This window comes from Triturus cristatus, chromosome 2_2 (genome assembly GCF_964204655.1).
Source record: "Triturus cristatus chromosome 2_2, aTriCri1.1, whole genome shotgun sequence".
Classification (NCBI taxonomy): domain Eukaryota; kingdom Metazoa; phylum Chordata; class Amphibia; order Caudata; family Salamandridae; genus Triturus; species Triturus cristatus.
Genome location: NC_140582.1, coordinates 289,880,261 through 289,896,851, shown reverse-complemented (window position 1 = coordinate 289,896,851; position 16,591 = coordinate 289,880,261). Strand labels below are relative to the sequence as shown.

Below are 16,591 nucleotides of genomic sequence, written 5' to 3'. Positions count from 1 at the left end.
CAAGTAAAAAATAACAAGGTAATTATCGAAAGTGACATGGAGACCTATGATCAATAGAGCTGCAAAAGACGTATGGTGACTTGGTGTCATATTCTGGATGTAATGATCACATTATACTAGATCGCTGTAAATGGTGCCAGCCAAGGATGCATGTGACCTGGCAAGTGTAAGAGTTGACTCCACTTTCAATTTAGACCTTTGTACCAAGCCCTATCATTTCGCTATTTCTTCTCCTTTAAAACTAAAATTCTTCCCCACTATATTATGTGCGGTGAGGTTTAGACAACAAAGAAGGCATTTGCATCTTTTCGAAACAGGCAAAACCACACTTTGTAACGGGTTGTCAGATCTACTGCTGGGCCAGCTAGGAAGGAAGTAGCTCTATCGCACTCTTTGCTTACATCGAGCCCTGTTGTCTGTGTCCAGGGCTCTAGGTTTATTTACATTATGATTATGAACATTAAAAATTCTCAAAGCAGATGTAACACAAACGGCCAAGAGCACTGCTTTTGATTGATATATTACTGTATCTCTGCATGTTAATTAGATGACCAGTTTTGGTTCAGATTGTCAATTTGCGTTGGTATGTGTTGAACATTTGTGTTATCTGTGATTTCTACTTTAGAACTTACCATTTAGAATACAAGTATACAAATTATTCTCAGCTACCCGGAGAATGAAGGAGGATTACTGAGGTCGATTTCCTGCCTTAAACACAGACTGCCAATAAATGCCACTCAGCAAAATATTCATGAGAATCCAGGCCATTGACAATGATTCAACCGAATGGAATTAAATAAAAGGCAAAAAGTCATATAGCGCGCACACACACACACTCAGAAACATAGGACACTGCAAAGGTCCTTGTCAGGACCAGGCAAATTTGGTTCTATCCATTAGTGAATATAAACCCTTAATAAATAAATAAAAAGGCTAGACCGATCTTTACCGACCAAACACAAAGGCACCAGAACATCTGAACCTATGGGTGTGGTGCCAGAATACAGTAACCAAACTGAAATTTGACAGAAACATTGTGTCACAAATATTGTTTACAAAAATATTGCCACAGTGGAGTTTAATGATGGAAAATTCCCCACCCAGTGGAACAATACTTTTGTAAACACCATTTAGGATACAATATTTTGGTCAGACGATATTCCTCCTAAATATTTTGACATACAACCGGCTTCAGTGAAATAGAAATCCCAGAAAAGGTATCTAGTCACTGAATGAGCGACAAGATCCTTTAAATGGTAGAAGTGCCCTACACAAATGCTGAAAACATAAAATCAGCCACAGAAAATTATCCTTTCTGATATAGGTAGAACAAAGTAAACTAAGGTATCCTTTTGTGATCATTTCACACATTGTGGGGGGAGGTGAGGTAGTGCTTAGAGAGATTATGCAGTGTCACCCATTTACAAAAGTTGACACACATCAACATTGAAAATGGCGGATTTTACTAAGAAAGTGATAGCTTTTGAACAATGTACCCAACAGACTGAGTACAAGGAATAATACAAACAAGTATCCTCTGTATTAATCCGAAATTAATACAAGGAAATGGATCACAAACTTGCACAATGGATGGAATGCAAAATGTAACCTGTTTTTCACAAGCTCAATATATTGATGAAGCAAAAAATATGCAGCATAATATACAGGTACATCCTTGGTTTTTGTAGAAAAAGCGGAAGCATTTTTCATTCTGTGTGACGGATTGTCAATGCCATACATTTGTGCAACACTTCCACATTTAGCAAATCATGTAAAATAGGAAGGGACTGTTCAAAACTTCATCAGATATGAGCTTGAAGAACTTAAATACAAACAACAAATCAATCTTGGAAAGGTGCACTATTAGGTTGTGTCAATCCTTCCTTATCAGCAAGTAAACGCTTCAGAATCAAAAGCTTAGATGCACTCTTTTTACTATTGCTTCCTACTTCGATTTTTATCAGCATGACCGTTAATACATTGGTGAATTTGATAACTTCACTTTCAGCTCTTTTGTCCAGCTTCTAGACTCCAAACCAGATCAGTGATTAGCAAAACAAAAGAGAGAATCTGTCACAACCCATCCTTAGGTAACGACAAGTGAAAAGTAGCACCTGGAAACATTTAAACCATCAAAAAAACTAACCCGTTTCCAGCTGGCATCACATCTTTTGTGTCATTCTGTCTTTTGTCTACAAAACGTTTTTAAATGGTCAACTGCATCATGGCTGCTGTGTTCTAAGAAATATGCTAAGCGTATCCAAGTTATGGCCCATTTAACAATCTTTTGCATTTTGATGTGGTGGCTGTGCAAAAGCGTTGCAACGTATAGTTTGCTGGTGCCATGCTGTTTGCATAAGGCTTCACTGTTCAAAGCAAAAAGAAAAAAGCAACTTACCTTTGGTAAGAGTCTATCTGTTGGATACTCTACCTGCCGATTCCTCACCTTTTGAGGAGTATCACAGGTGACAGACTGAATCTAGGAACTTGTCCAGTACCCAATGAAGCTAATGTCTCCTTACACTCCTAATAGGCACCTGAGTTCTAGTTCAAAAGGATTCCTAAAATCATCTAGGGTTTCAAGGGAGGGGTGGGGAGGAAGATCATTTTCCCACCAAGTCCCCAAACTCTGGAACTCACTGCCACGCGAGTTTCGAATGACGGACAAAGAATCGCAGTTCCGCAAAGCAATTAAAATATGGCTGTTCAAACAATATCTTTAAGACCTTCATAGTCCCACCCAACTAGATGTCTCTTGATGCTGGGAAACTTTAGGGCAGCCACGTGCTCTACAAATCCATGATAATAATACATAAATAAATAAATATATATATATATATATATATATATATATATATATATATATATATATATATATATATATCCATCGCTCCATCTGCACCTGCAGGCCAGCGCACTCAATAGACGGGTGCTTTGAAACGCGAAGGTGCATTCGCGTTCATAAATGCGCGCTCACTCCTAGTTACTTTCAAGAACTCGGAAAAGCACTCAGCGGGACACTCCTGCAGTTATTCAATCCTTTATTGCATGGCGAGCATGGAAAACATGACGCGTTTCGGCTATGCCTTAGTCGAATGTTTCACAAAGTTCGCGCCGAAAAGCAGCGTATTTCAAAGAGGCGTTATGTGAGTCACATGACATTACAATGCATGGTCAACGAAAGGGGACAATCATCTTACAATATCAGTCGCCATATTGGAATGTAGTTTTCCGAACACATGAATATGAGTTACAGATTATTAAAACATTTCGCCGTATATCGGCATGCAAGGTACCTCAGAGTTGACCATTATAAAGCCGTGAATCGGCTGACATTACCACATGATAAATATCAAGGCAATAGAACGCTAGTTCCAATATGCGTATAATATTGAGGCGACATCTAATGAATCAATACATATTAATTCAAATTAAATGCAAAAAGAGAGAAAGAATTTAGCCGTATATCGGTTTACCTCAATTCCAAGCAAAAATGTTGCTAACATAATGCCGTATATCGGCTTGAACTACATTACTATTGCTATTATTGAAACAGTCTGGTGATCCACAAACAAAAACCTCTTACCAAAATTACTATAAAAACTTTTTAAAAAGGAAATTACAAAAAACCCATACCACTAATTAATGAAAGGTATTATCATCATGATACATATTGCTTTACTCTTCTTCTTCTTCTTTCTTATCAATCTCCAAGATGAACAGACAGTTCCTCCCCCACATTCGTGCCGGTTGGATTCTTAGTTCCCAAATCTATAATATATCGCGACTCAAGCCTACGCAGTTGTTTAATTCTGTCACCCCCCTGACACTTGCGGGGACCTGATCTAACCCATAGTAGGTGCAGTAGTTCCCAGTTACTATTGTGCTTCTCAGAGTAGTGCCTCGCGACAGGATACGTGATGTCATTCTTGGCTATTGCTCGCATAGGTTCTAAAATGCGTATCTTTACACACTGAATGGTACTGCCCACGTAACGTAAGCCGCAAGGACATTCCAGGCAGTAAACCACGTAGTTGGTATTGCATGTGAGGAACTTTTTAATGGGCCGAGGATTCTTTAAACCAGTAACCAAATAGGTCAGTGTCCTCTTGCTACCTACACAGGCTTTACACTTGCCACAAGGGAAGAACCCTCTAAGGTCCCTTAGGGTTCCAGTCGCCTTGGGTCTAGTGGAGAAATGGCTTTGTACCAGATTATCCCTTAGGGATCTGGCTTTCCTGAAAGTTACCAGAGGGGCAGATGGAATATCTGGACCAATGACATGATCCGTTTTCAAAATGTGCCAGTTCTTTCTCAAGATTTTCTTCAATTGGTAGGCATCATTAGAAAAGGTTGTCACCATCCTAAATTTGTTGGCACCTGACTCACTCATTTCATTTTTCTTTCTTCCCTCTTTCTTTTTCAAAATATCCCTGTTCTGGTCCTCATTCAACAAGGTAGCTCTAGGCACATTTCTGACTTTCTGTAGGGTTGTCTCAAGAAATAGTTTGTTATATCCTCTTGCCACAAACCTGCTGACACTCTCCTTTGCCGCATTTTCAAAATCATCTACCCTGGTACTATTCCGCTTTAACCGCAAGAATTCACCGTAAGGGATATTTCTCACTAGCCCCGGGAGATGATTACTTGTAGCGTGCAAGATCGAGTTACCAGCCGTTGGTTTCCGATACAAGGACACAGACAATAGGTTATTTACCACACTGATCTTTAAATCAAGGAAATTAACAGTTTCAGAACTGACTTCCCCACTGAATTCCAAATTGACGGCATTCCTGTTCAAGTTACCAATGAAAACAGATGCAGACTCAAAATAGTCGTTCCAAATAATACAGAGGTCATCGATATATCTATACCATCTGATCACCTTATTCATGTCAATCAGTCCAGGTGTTCTGGACACCTGCTCCTCCCACCAGCCCACAAACAGGTTCGCGTAACTGGGGGCGAAGCAGGTGCCCATCGCGGTACCAGACCTCTGATGGTAAAAGTCCTCACCAAAAACAAAAATATTGTTTTTTAAACAGAACTCAGTAAATTGAAGAATCATAGCATTATGTTCAGTAAATTTCAGGGGCTTTTTCTTCAGAAAATGAGCTACAGCCTCCAATCCATGTTCATGTCTTATCCTGGTGTATAAGCTAGTAATATCTAGCACAATGAGTTTGTAATCAGGATCCCACTGTTGTTTTTCAATATGCATTAAAAAATCTTGTGAGTCCTTAATATACGCAGGTAAGGTTTTTACTAATGGAAAAAGAAAAGAGTCAACAAAAATGGACAAATGTTCCGTTGGACCCCCTTGGGAAGAGACAATCGGTCTGCCCGGGGGATGGTCGATGTTCTTATGGACTTTGGGGATGTGGTAAAACGTAGGTACCACCGGATTCAAGCAACGGAGGAACAAGTACTCCTCCATATTCAGCATAGATTTATCAAGCCAAATTTTGATCATGTCAGGATACCTTCTAATGCTATCCAAGTATATTTCTTTGGAAATTCGTTGATAGTTCTCTACATCCGATAGTTGCCTAATGGCCTCCATCTCATAATTCACCCTCGTTTGAAGGACCACATTCTCCCCTTTGTCCGATGGTTTGCAGATCACCGTGTGATCATTCCCCAAGGTGTCAATCGCTGCGCGTTGCTCTTTAGTTATATTCTGCTTGGTATTAGAATATTTGAGTTTTTCTCTTAAGGCCAAAAGATCTTTATTCACTGCCTCAGCAAACACATCGATGGCATCCATGGGTAATTGCGGTAGGAACTGTGAAGTAGGTTTGAAAGCGCTTGCATCTCTCACTTGGTTGAATCCCAGGCGCGTGGTTCTTTGTATAAGGTCGGTATCCAGGATGTTATCATCCTGACCATGTCCAGGATCGTCAGTCCTTAACGATTCCATTATTTCAAGAGCAGCCAGATCTTCACCTGTTAAGGTATCAATCACTCCAGGTTGGCTTAAAGATCTTCTGGATTTCAAAACATTAGGCTTCATTTTGAAATATTTGTGAAGCTTGAATTTTCTTGTTAGCTTGAAGAGATCAATCCGTGTCTGTGTGTATTCCATTTTATTTGAGGGGCAAAAGGTTAAACCCAATCTCAACACTTGCAGTTCAACCGGTGTGAGAATTCTGGGTGTTAGATTAATGATGGTAATGTTTGCTTTCCTTTCAGACTACATGTCCCAGCATGCAATATTCTTTTGTCATGCACTCAGCACAGCCAAATGAGGGCTGAACAACCAATGACATTCATGCTTCAATTTGAATAAAAGGAAAAGCGATTCGTATCTCATTTGTCAAGCAGCCTATGACTAAGAGGCGGAATGCCTCGAAACGCGTCAGGCGAGAAATCTTACCAAGATGTGAAGGCGCTGTGTCATTGCAAGCTGGATGGTGGGCTCGCTGCCGAGTGCGTCCTTGCAGCTAAGGGCAATTTGTTTGTTAATATATATACACACACATATACAAACACACACGCTCTCACACACACGCATAAACAAATATGCTTATTAAGAGGACTCACCGAATAACCTGTTATGCAACAGGAACACAGGGGCCTTGCAGGTTTCTGTCCCAGACACTCTTCTTGACAGTCGCAGCCTTGCAGATTTCGGTCACCGGCATTCCTCTTGCTAGCCGCTGTCTTGAAGCTTTCGGTTACCTGTACTCCTCTTGCCAATGCAGAGTTAGAAGACTTGGCTTTAGTGAAATGAGCTCTTATGCCTTTTGGAGGTTCCTTGTGGGCCAAAGCATATCACATTTTGGTGCACAAGATGATCGTCCTTGATAGCAGACTGCTCTCTTGGGATCTAGTCTGTCGAGCCCTCTTCTTTTTTCATGGATTGTGGGGAGGGTAGCAGGCTAATGAATTGGCCCAGGTTGAATGGGGTAACCACTTTTGTCAGGAAGGCAGCTCTGGTTCTGAGGGCCAGTTTGTAAGGAAAAGAAGTGCAAGGGGGTTTCACACACAATGCTTGCAACTTGCTCACATGCCTTGCAGACGTAAAGGTGATGAGCAAAACGGTGGTAAAAGTAAGCCGCCGCAATGGACAACCGTGCAATGTTTCAAATGGAGAACACATTAAAACAAGCATTGGCATAGCCAATAGGTCTCGCTTTTGGGACCTTATAAGTGTTTAGCCATGCTGCATATTACCCTGTGTAAGTGTTTAGCCATGCATCAAAGGAGGCTGTTGAGGAGATAAGGGAAGGAAAGGGGTTAACTATGACGTAATCGGGGAAAAACTGTACACGATCTAACTTTTACTACTTCTAGCATTTTTGTGAACTGACATCCCTCATGGCACTTCTAAATGAATAAATAGGTAGCCTGTTTTCCAGGGACCCTCATGGAAAAGCCAGTCTGTTAGTTTTAGATCCTCGCCTGATATTAAATGAGGCGTGTTCATAACCCTCGCGCATGGAAAAATAAATGAGTATTTTTGCTTTTTACTCTGTAATTAAGCATAGTGTGCTGGAAATGTTATTCGGAAAAGCAGCTGTGCGTGTGAAAGTCTCTTGGAAGCAAGTGCTGTAACTACCCATGCTGCCTGCTTCACACCGCCTGCTGTCACTTCATTGTGTTACACCAATTCATGCCAATAGCCCTGTATTTCCCATGGACACACCAGCAGCATACTGATTGAATGGAAAAGCTTTAGGCGTTTTCAATCACAAAAATTAGAATTGTACGGCCCACAAACATTGTCTGAAGATGTCTAGTTAAGCGAAGTTTTAAACTTTGGAAGAGATTTTTGATTATTTTGATATTTATATAGCGCTTACTACCCCTGACGAGGCGTATGTAAAACCGGACCAATCAAATGTTACAGTTGGAATCGTGCCCGCTTTCAATGATAGTTAAATTCCTTTCAGCAAAAAATATAATATACATAAATAATAAGAAAAGTTGAAAGACAGCGCAGGTGGGCTCACGGGGGCTTAGTGCTCAATTAAAAATTAAAAATATTCTAGTTTCAATATCACCGAGATGATACATATTTGGTTGTACATATTTTAAATTGAACGCAACAATAGTCTTTCAGTTGAGGAAAGCAAAGTATTTTGAGATATGGAAATCAGTGGAAATTTACACACTTTGAGCCAGAACGTGTTTTCAAAGTGCAACGAAAGTAGATTTTGTTACACTTTTGTTACACTTTGTTGGCTTGTGAATTAGCTCGCAGTTGCGAAAAATATTAATCTAAACTGGTATTATTAAGTAGAAAGAGCTACACAAAATGTGCAATTCTGCACCGATCGATAACCCCCCTCCGCCCCTTTAAAAGTTGTAAACCCGTGGGTGTGAATAATAGTTCGATTTTGAAAAGAAAATTGCGATATCATTGGATATTTTGTCTTTCAGGCGTCGTCAACCAGACATAAAAAACATTTTGAAATATTAAGGATAAATTAAACATTCTGTGATAACATTTTCGAAACATACCGTTTTTCAGCCATTAATTCGGGAATTGTAAACTATTTGTTGCATTCTACGTTTTATGAAACCGACGTATAACGTAGGAAAATGTATTGCATTTCAGTAAAGATTAAACTAGTTGATGTTTCATTTTTACGAATGTTTCCAGTAATAAAATGTCGTGAAACAACGGGTCGAACTGTATGATTATCACAAACCGCACGAGAATTAAAATATCGGAGTGAGTGGAATTTGGGAAATAAATATCGGAGTGAGTGGAATTTGGGAAATAGGACGGACGAGGCAGGCGTGAAAAACGGGAAATAAAAGGCAGGGATATAGGAAAGAGAACAAGCAACGCAAGGGCCGAGGGAGGAATGTTGGTGGTAATTAAAGCAGGACAGAGAATGGGATGGTGTGGGAGCGGGTGGGGGGAGTGGAGGCCAGCAGAGTGACGCGATCTGTGGAGGGGGAGGGAATTGAAGTGCGGAGAGAGGCACGCAAGGCTTAATGAGCCTTGACAGAAACCCACATGGCGGGTGCACGCGCACGTGCACGCAAGCTTGAGGCCAGAAAAAGCCTGTGGTAGCACTTTCAAAAGCCACTCACTAAATTTCTCGCAGGGCAGCGCATGCGCTGGCTGAGCGAGACCTAAACATAGGAACAAGATTTAGATCCCACTGAGCATTATAAACTGATGGATGAAACTTGTTTGTGAGACCTTTCAAAAAATGCATAACTATAGGTAATTTAAAGAGGGAAGGTTTGTCAGCAAAACACAAAGACTGATAAAGCTGATAATTAGCCATTAACTGTAGCCACTTCGCACCCTTGTTGAGCTAAAGATGAGGCGAAATGCAAGATGTCAGACAGGTGGGCCTGGAGAGGGTCTTTAGACTTGTCTGCATGCCACTTTACATATCTATTCCATCTCCCTGAATACAACATTTTTGGGGAATGTCTACAGGGGTTCCAAAGAGGACATTCACCACTTCAGGAGGTAAAAAAAATGAATTCAGGTCACCCCATTCAATCTCCAGGCATGAAAGCCAGGCCTCTGGATGATAGGGTGCAGGACCTGCTCCTGCAATTGAGAAAGGCGGCCTTCCATGTGAGGGAGACGGAGTGGGGGCACATGGAGAGGAGTATCAGGTCTGCATACTACACTATTTGCGGCCAGTAGAGGGCTATTAGTATCACTTGGGTCTCGTCGAGGTGAATCTTCCTGAAGACCTTAGGAATCATGGTTATGGAAGGTAATGAGTAGTGAAGTGGGAAGTTCCATGTCAAACGAACTCGTCCCTATAGCAAATACCAGATGGCACAGATTTTCAGGCAGTGAGTGTTTTTTCAAGTTGCAAAGAAGTCCACCAGAAGAGTGCCTCACAGACTGAACAGATATTGGACCACATCCAGATGAAGGCTCCACTCATGATCGGTAAATTGAATGAGACTGTCCGCTCGTATAGAGTACACCCAGTAGGCGGTTGGCTAAAAGCAAGATCCATAGGTCCTGAGCTCCGGACCAGAGTCATAGTACTTATTGGCAGAGAAAGTGTGACCCCGACCGTCCCCTGGTGGATAATGTACAATATCCTCGTCGTACTGTCCATCCAGATTATTATTATTATTTAAGGATTTGTAAAGCGCATCACCTACTCTAAGGAGTGTTTCAGTGCTAAATAGCAAGTCTGATCCTTAAATAACAGTGATACTAAAAACCAGAACTAAAGAGCCAGGTCTTAAGAAGTCTCTTAAATGTCGCAATGTCCCTATAAGCACAAAGCTGAACTGGAAGGGCACTCCACTCCCTGGAGGCCAGATAAAAGAAAGAGCTACAGCCCCACTTTTTCCGTCTGAAGAGTGGAGAAGCTACCAGCAAGGCGTTGGCTGAACGAAGAGAACGTTCTGGTTGGTAAGGTGTAGATCTATCAGGCAGATACTGAGGGTCTTTAATATAGAAAGCTCTATGTGCCGGGATCAGACCTTTAAAATCTCACATATTCTTTTATAGGCAACCGGAGAAGTTCTTTTAAACTTGGGTGAATGTTGGCTCTCCTGGGAAGATGTAATAAAAGCTTGGCAGCAACATTCTGCACCAGCTGTAGTCTTTTTAGGAGGCAGGACCCAGTATAAAGAGTTGGCTTAATCCAGCCTTAGTGCAATCAAGGTCTGGATCCCTGTTTTCTGTGGTGGGAGAGGGAGGAAATAAAGAAACTTTTTCAGTACTTTCAACAGACCAAAGCAAGTGCCAACTACCCCCGCAACCTATGGGGCGAAGGAAGCCCTGGTATCAAAGTTAACCCCAAGATAGTATGCTACATTGGTGGGGGAAGAGGAGGAGGGTTATCAGGACAGACTGCCCACTAAGGGAAAAGAGGAAGGCCTTGAGAGCCAGCCAGGTTACCCACAATTCTAGCATATTGATATGAAGCGTCTGGTCTTCTGGAGAGCAGAGTCCTCTGATCTCCAGCTCCTCCAGATGGGCTCCCCACCCTAGAGTGAATGTAACCATGATAACAGTGGCCACAGCTGGTGAGTGTTGGAACGGCTTCTCCTGGGAGGGATTGCCTTCCAAATTCCACCAATGCAAGTGTGCTGCAGTGACCTTGGAGATCATAACAGTGCTGTTATGCTGCCAGTTGTGTTGGAACCACAGCCTGCAGAGGTACCACTGGAGGACCCTCGTGTGCCAGTGTGCATGAGAGACCAACAGGATGAGGCAAGCGAGCACCCAGAGGAGGTAAGGCTATCAAAACTGGCACATGTGGGCAATTCTGAAACACTGGAAACAAAGCCTTAATGTCCTGGACCCTCAGATAGGGGGAAAGGCTTGACTCACTGTGGTGTCCAGTACTGCCCCTATGAAGGCATGTAGACTGAAAAGCCCAGAACGAACAGAACAGCAATGTGGCCGTGATCTGCAGCTGTCGTGACACCATCTCTGGAGAACTCACCTTGATGAGCCAGTGGTCTAGGTAAGGGAACACTGGTATTTCCGCCTATCTGAAATGTGCTGCGTCCGCCACATGACCTTTGTGAACACTCGAGGTGAGGAAATCCGGCCAAACATTAGGACCTCAAACTGGTAGTGTTAGGACCCCACCGTAAAGCCAAGGTACTTCCAGTGCAATTGCAGAATAGGGATGTGGAAATAGGCATCTTTCAGGTTAAAAGACACCATCCAGTATTGCACTTCCAGTGCAAGTTGGATCGGAACCAGGGACAGCATCATGAACTTTTCCTTTTTGAGGAAATAGTTTAGAACCCCGAGGTTTAGGGTCAAAGATGCCGTTCTTATTGGGGACCAGGAAGGACCGCAAATTGCACCCCTGATCCTGTTCGTGCTCCAGTACCATCTCCACTGTGTCTTTTTAGAAGTAAGACCTCTACCTTCTGTAGTAGGACTTGCAGGTGGTCTACAGAGCATGAGTTCTGGGATGCGAGAAAGGGTAGTGGAGCCTGTTTAAAGAGTAGCGCATACCCCCTTTCCACAATTTGCAAAACCCGTAGGTCTGAAGTAATGGCCCTCCACGCTGGTGGAAAGGAGACCCGTCCTCCAACAAGCTCCTTGTGTTCCAACAAGAGGGAACTAGGGCTGCTGCCATGCAGTGGCTTGGAGGAGATGGAGTGGAAGGGATTGTGTTCTGTTTTTGCCCCTGCCTCTATAATGTCTGTACAGTGTATTTGCTGGAAGCATTGCTGCTGGCAGCTTTGAAAACAAGAATTTGCAATGCAATAGGTCTCGCAACTGCGAGTTTGGGAGCTATTGGTATTGTAAATAGTATTGTAAATGACAATGCCTTTAATTTATTCACAAGCATCAGGCATCAGACATCCACAAGCATCAGACATCAGGCATAAGACATCCACCTTGTGGAGAGGTGTGGCTCACTGGTTAGAGGCGGCAGATCCGCAAGCAGAGAATCGGCCAGGGACCAGGGTTCAATTCCCGACGCGGCAGGGTCATGGACCAGGGTCAAAATGGACTCGATAATTCTCGCCTCGGTACCTACTCTAACCAGGAACACACTCGGCAACTCTGGGCATTAGCTTGCCTCATCTCCACAACGGCCCCCCACATTCGCCGGGGATGCCTGGTTTCACCTTGGAGATACCCAGGAGGGACCATCTCACAGGGATAGCCAGGACGGGTTCCCCAGCGGTCTACAGCGCCACGACGCCTCAGGGCAGCAGTGCGCTTTACAAGACACATACATTTACAAGCATCAGGCATCAGACATCAAACATCGGGCATCAGACATCAGGCATCAGACATCCACAAGCATCAAGCATCAGACATCAGGCATCAGACATCATGCATCAGACATCCACAAGCATCAGACATCCACACGCATCAGACATCCACAAGCATCATGCATCAGACATCAGGCAACATACATCCACAAGCATCAGGCATCAGACATCAAACATCAGATATCAGACATCAGGCATCAGACATCCACAAGCATCAGACATCAGGCATCAGACATCATGCATCAGACATCCACAAGCATCAGACATCAGGCATCATGCATCAGACATCAGGCAACATACATCCACAAGCATCAGGCATCAGACATCAAACATCAGATATCAGACATCAGGCATCAGACATCCACAAGCATCAGGCATCCACAAGCATCAGACATCAGGCATCAGACACCCACAAGCATCAGACATCAGGCATCCACAAGCATCAGACATCAAACATCAGGCATCAGACATCCACAAGCATCAGGCAACAGACATCCACAAGCATCAGACATCCACAAGCATCAGACATCCACAAGCATCAGACATCAGACATCCGGCATCAGACATTCACAAACATCAGGCATCAGACATCAGGCATCAGACATCAGGTATCAGACATCAGGTATCAGACATCCACAAGCATCAGACATCCGGCATCAGACATCAGGCATCCACAAGCATCAGACATCATGCATCAGACATCATGCATCTGACATCAGGTGTCAGACATCAGGTGTCAGACATCAGGTGTCAGACATCAGGTGTCAGACATCAGGTGTCAGGCATCAGGTGTCAGGCATCAGGTGTCAGACATCAGGTGTCAGGCATCAGGTGTCAGGCATCAGGTGTCAGGCATCAGGTGTCAGGCATCAGGTGTCAGGCATCAGGTGTCAGGCATCAGGTGTCAGGCATCAGGTGTCAGGCATCAGGTGTCAGGCATCAGGTGTCAGGCATCAGGTGTCCCACATCAGGTGTCAGACATCAGGTGTCAGACATCATGCATCAGACATCATGCATGAGACATCCACAAGCATCAGACATCAAACATACACAAGCATCAGACATCATGCATCAGACATCAGGCAACACACATCCACAAGCATCAGGCATCAGACATCAAACATCGGGCATCAAACATCGGGCATCAGACATCCACAAGCATCAAACATCCACAAGCATCAGACATCCACAAGCATCAGGCATCAGACATCAAACATCAGATATCAGATATCAGACATCAGGCATCAGACATCCACAAGCATCAGGCATCAGACATCAAACATCAGATATCAGACATCAGGCATCAGACATCCACAAGCATCAGGCATCAGACATCCACAAGCGTCAGGCATCAGACATCAGGCATCCACAAGCATCAGGCATCAGGCATCCACAAGCATCAGGCATCAGACATCAGGCATCAGACATCCACAAGCATCAGACATCAGGCATCCACAAGTATCAGACATCAGGCATCAGACATCCACAAGCATCAGGCAACAGACATCCACAAGCATCAGACATCAGGCATCATACATCAGGCATTAGATATCCACAAGCATCAAGCATCAGACATCAGTCATGAGACATCAGGCATCAGACATCCACAAGCATCAGACATCAGGCATCAGACATCCACAAGCATCAGGCATCAGACATCATGCATCAGACATCATGCATCAGACATCATGCATCAGACATCCACAAGCATCAGACATCAGGCATCAGACATCAGGCATCAGACATCAGGCATCAGGCATCAGACATCCACAAGCATCAGCCATCAGGAATCAGACATCAGGCATCAGACATCAGACATCAGGCATCAGACATCCACAAGCATCAGACATCAGGAATCAGACATCAGGCATCAGAAATCAGGCACCAGGCATCCACAAGCATCAGTCAGACATCAGGCACCAGGCATCCACAAGCATCAGTCAGACATCAGGCACCAGGCATCCACAAGCATCAGTCAGACATCAGGCACCAGACATCCACAAGCATCAGACATCAGACATCATGCATCAGACATCATGCATCAGACATCAGGCGTCCGACATCATGCGTCAGACATCATGCGTCAGACATCATGCGTCAGACATCAGGTGTCAGACATCAGGTGTCAGACATCATGCATCAGACATCATGCACCAGACATCATGCATCAGACATCCACAAGCATCAGGCATCAGACAGCCACATGCATCAGACATCCACAAGCATCAGACATCATGCATCAGACATCATGCATCAGACATCAGGCAACATACATCCACAAGCATCAGGCATCAGACATCAAACATCAGATATCAGGCATCAGACATCCACAAGCATCAGACAAGAGCCATCAGACATCATGCATGAGACATCCACAAGCATCAGACATCAGGCATAAAACATCCACAAGCATCAGACATCATGCATCAGACAACACACATCCACAAGCATCAGGCATCAGACATCAAACATCGGGCATCAGACATCAGGCATCAGACTTCCACAAGCATCAGGCATCAGACTTCCACAAGCATCATGCATCAGACTTCATGCATCAGACATCATGCATCAGACATCATGCATCAGACATCCACAAGCATCAGACATCCACAAGCATCAGACATCCACAAGCATCAGACATCAGGCAACATACATCCACAAGCATCAGGCATCAGACATCAAACATCAGGCATCAGACATCAAACATCAGGCATCAGACATCAAACATCAGGCATCAGATATCAGACATCAGGCATCAGACATCCACAAGTATCAGGCATCAAACATCCACAAGCGTCAGGCATCAGACATCCACAAGCGTCAGGCATCCACAAGCATCAGACATCAGGCATCAGCCATCCACAAGCATCAGACATCAGGCCTCCACAAGCATCAGACAACAGACATCCACAAGCATCAGACATCAGGAATCAGACATCAGGCATCAGAAATCAGACATCAGGCATCAGAAATCAGACATCAGGCATCAGAAATCAGAAATCAGGCATCAGAAATCAGGCATCAGAAATCGGGCACCAGGCAGCCACAAGCATCAGACATCAGGCATCCACAAGCATCAGACATCCACAAGCATCAGGCATCCGGCATCAGACATCCGGCATCAGACATCCGGCATCAGACATCCGGCATCAGACATCCGGCATCAGACATCCGGCATCAGACATCCGGCATCAGACATCCGGCATCAGACATCCGGCATCAGACATCCGGCATCAGACATCCGGCATCAGACATCCGGCATCAAACATCAGGCATCAAACATCAGGCATCAAACATTCACAAGCATCAGGCATCATGCGTCAGACACCAGGCATCAGACATCAGGCGTCAGACATCCACAAGCATCAGACATCAGACAGCCACAAGCATCGGACATCCACAAGCATCAGACATCAGGAATCAAACATCCACAAGCATCAGACATCATGCATCAGACCTCAGGCAACACACATCCACAAGCATCAGGCATCAGACATCAAACATCAAGCATCAGACATCAGGCATCAGACTTCCACAAGCATCAATAATCAGACATCAGACAATCACAAGCATCAGACATCATGCATCAGACATTCACAAGCATCAGGCATCAGACATCCACAAGCATCAGACATCCACAAGCATCAGACATCCACAAGCATCAGACATCATGCATCAGACATCATGCATCAGACATCAGGCAACACACATCCACAAGCATCAGGCATCCACAAGCATCAAGCATCAGACATCGGGCATCAGACATCCACAAGCATCAGACATGAGGAATCAGACATCAGATATCACACATCAGGCATCAGACATCCACAAGTATCAGACATCAGGCATCAGACATCCACAAGCATCAGTCATCAGACATCAGGCATCAGACATC

The 16,591-nt window shown here is 44.0% G+C and overlaps 1 protein-coding gene across 2 annotated transcripts in view; it reads right to left on the bottom strand.

Moving 5' to 3' along the window:
• The window catches only part of C9orf72 (C9orf72-SMCR8 complex subunit), a 289,750-nt gene that overhangs the window by 112,940 nt on the left and 160,219 nt on the right, over nt 1-16,591 (bottom strand). The window lies entirely within an intron of this gene.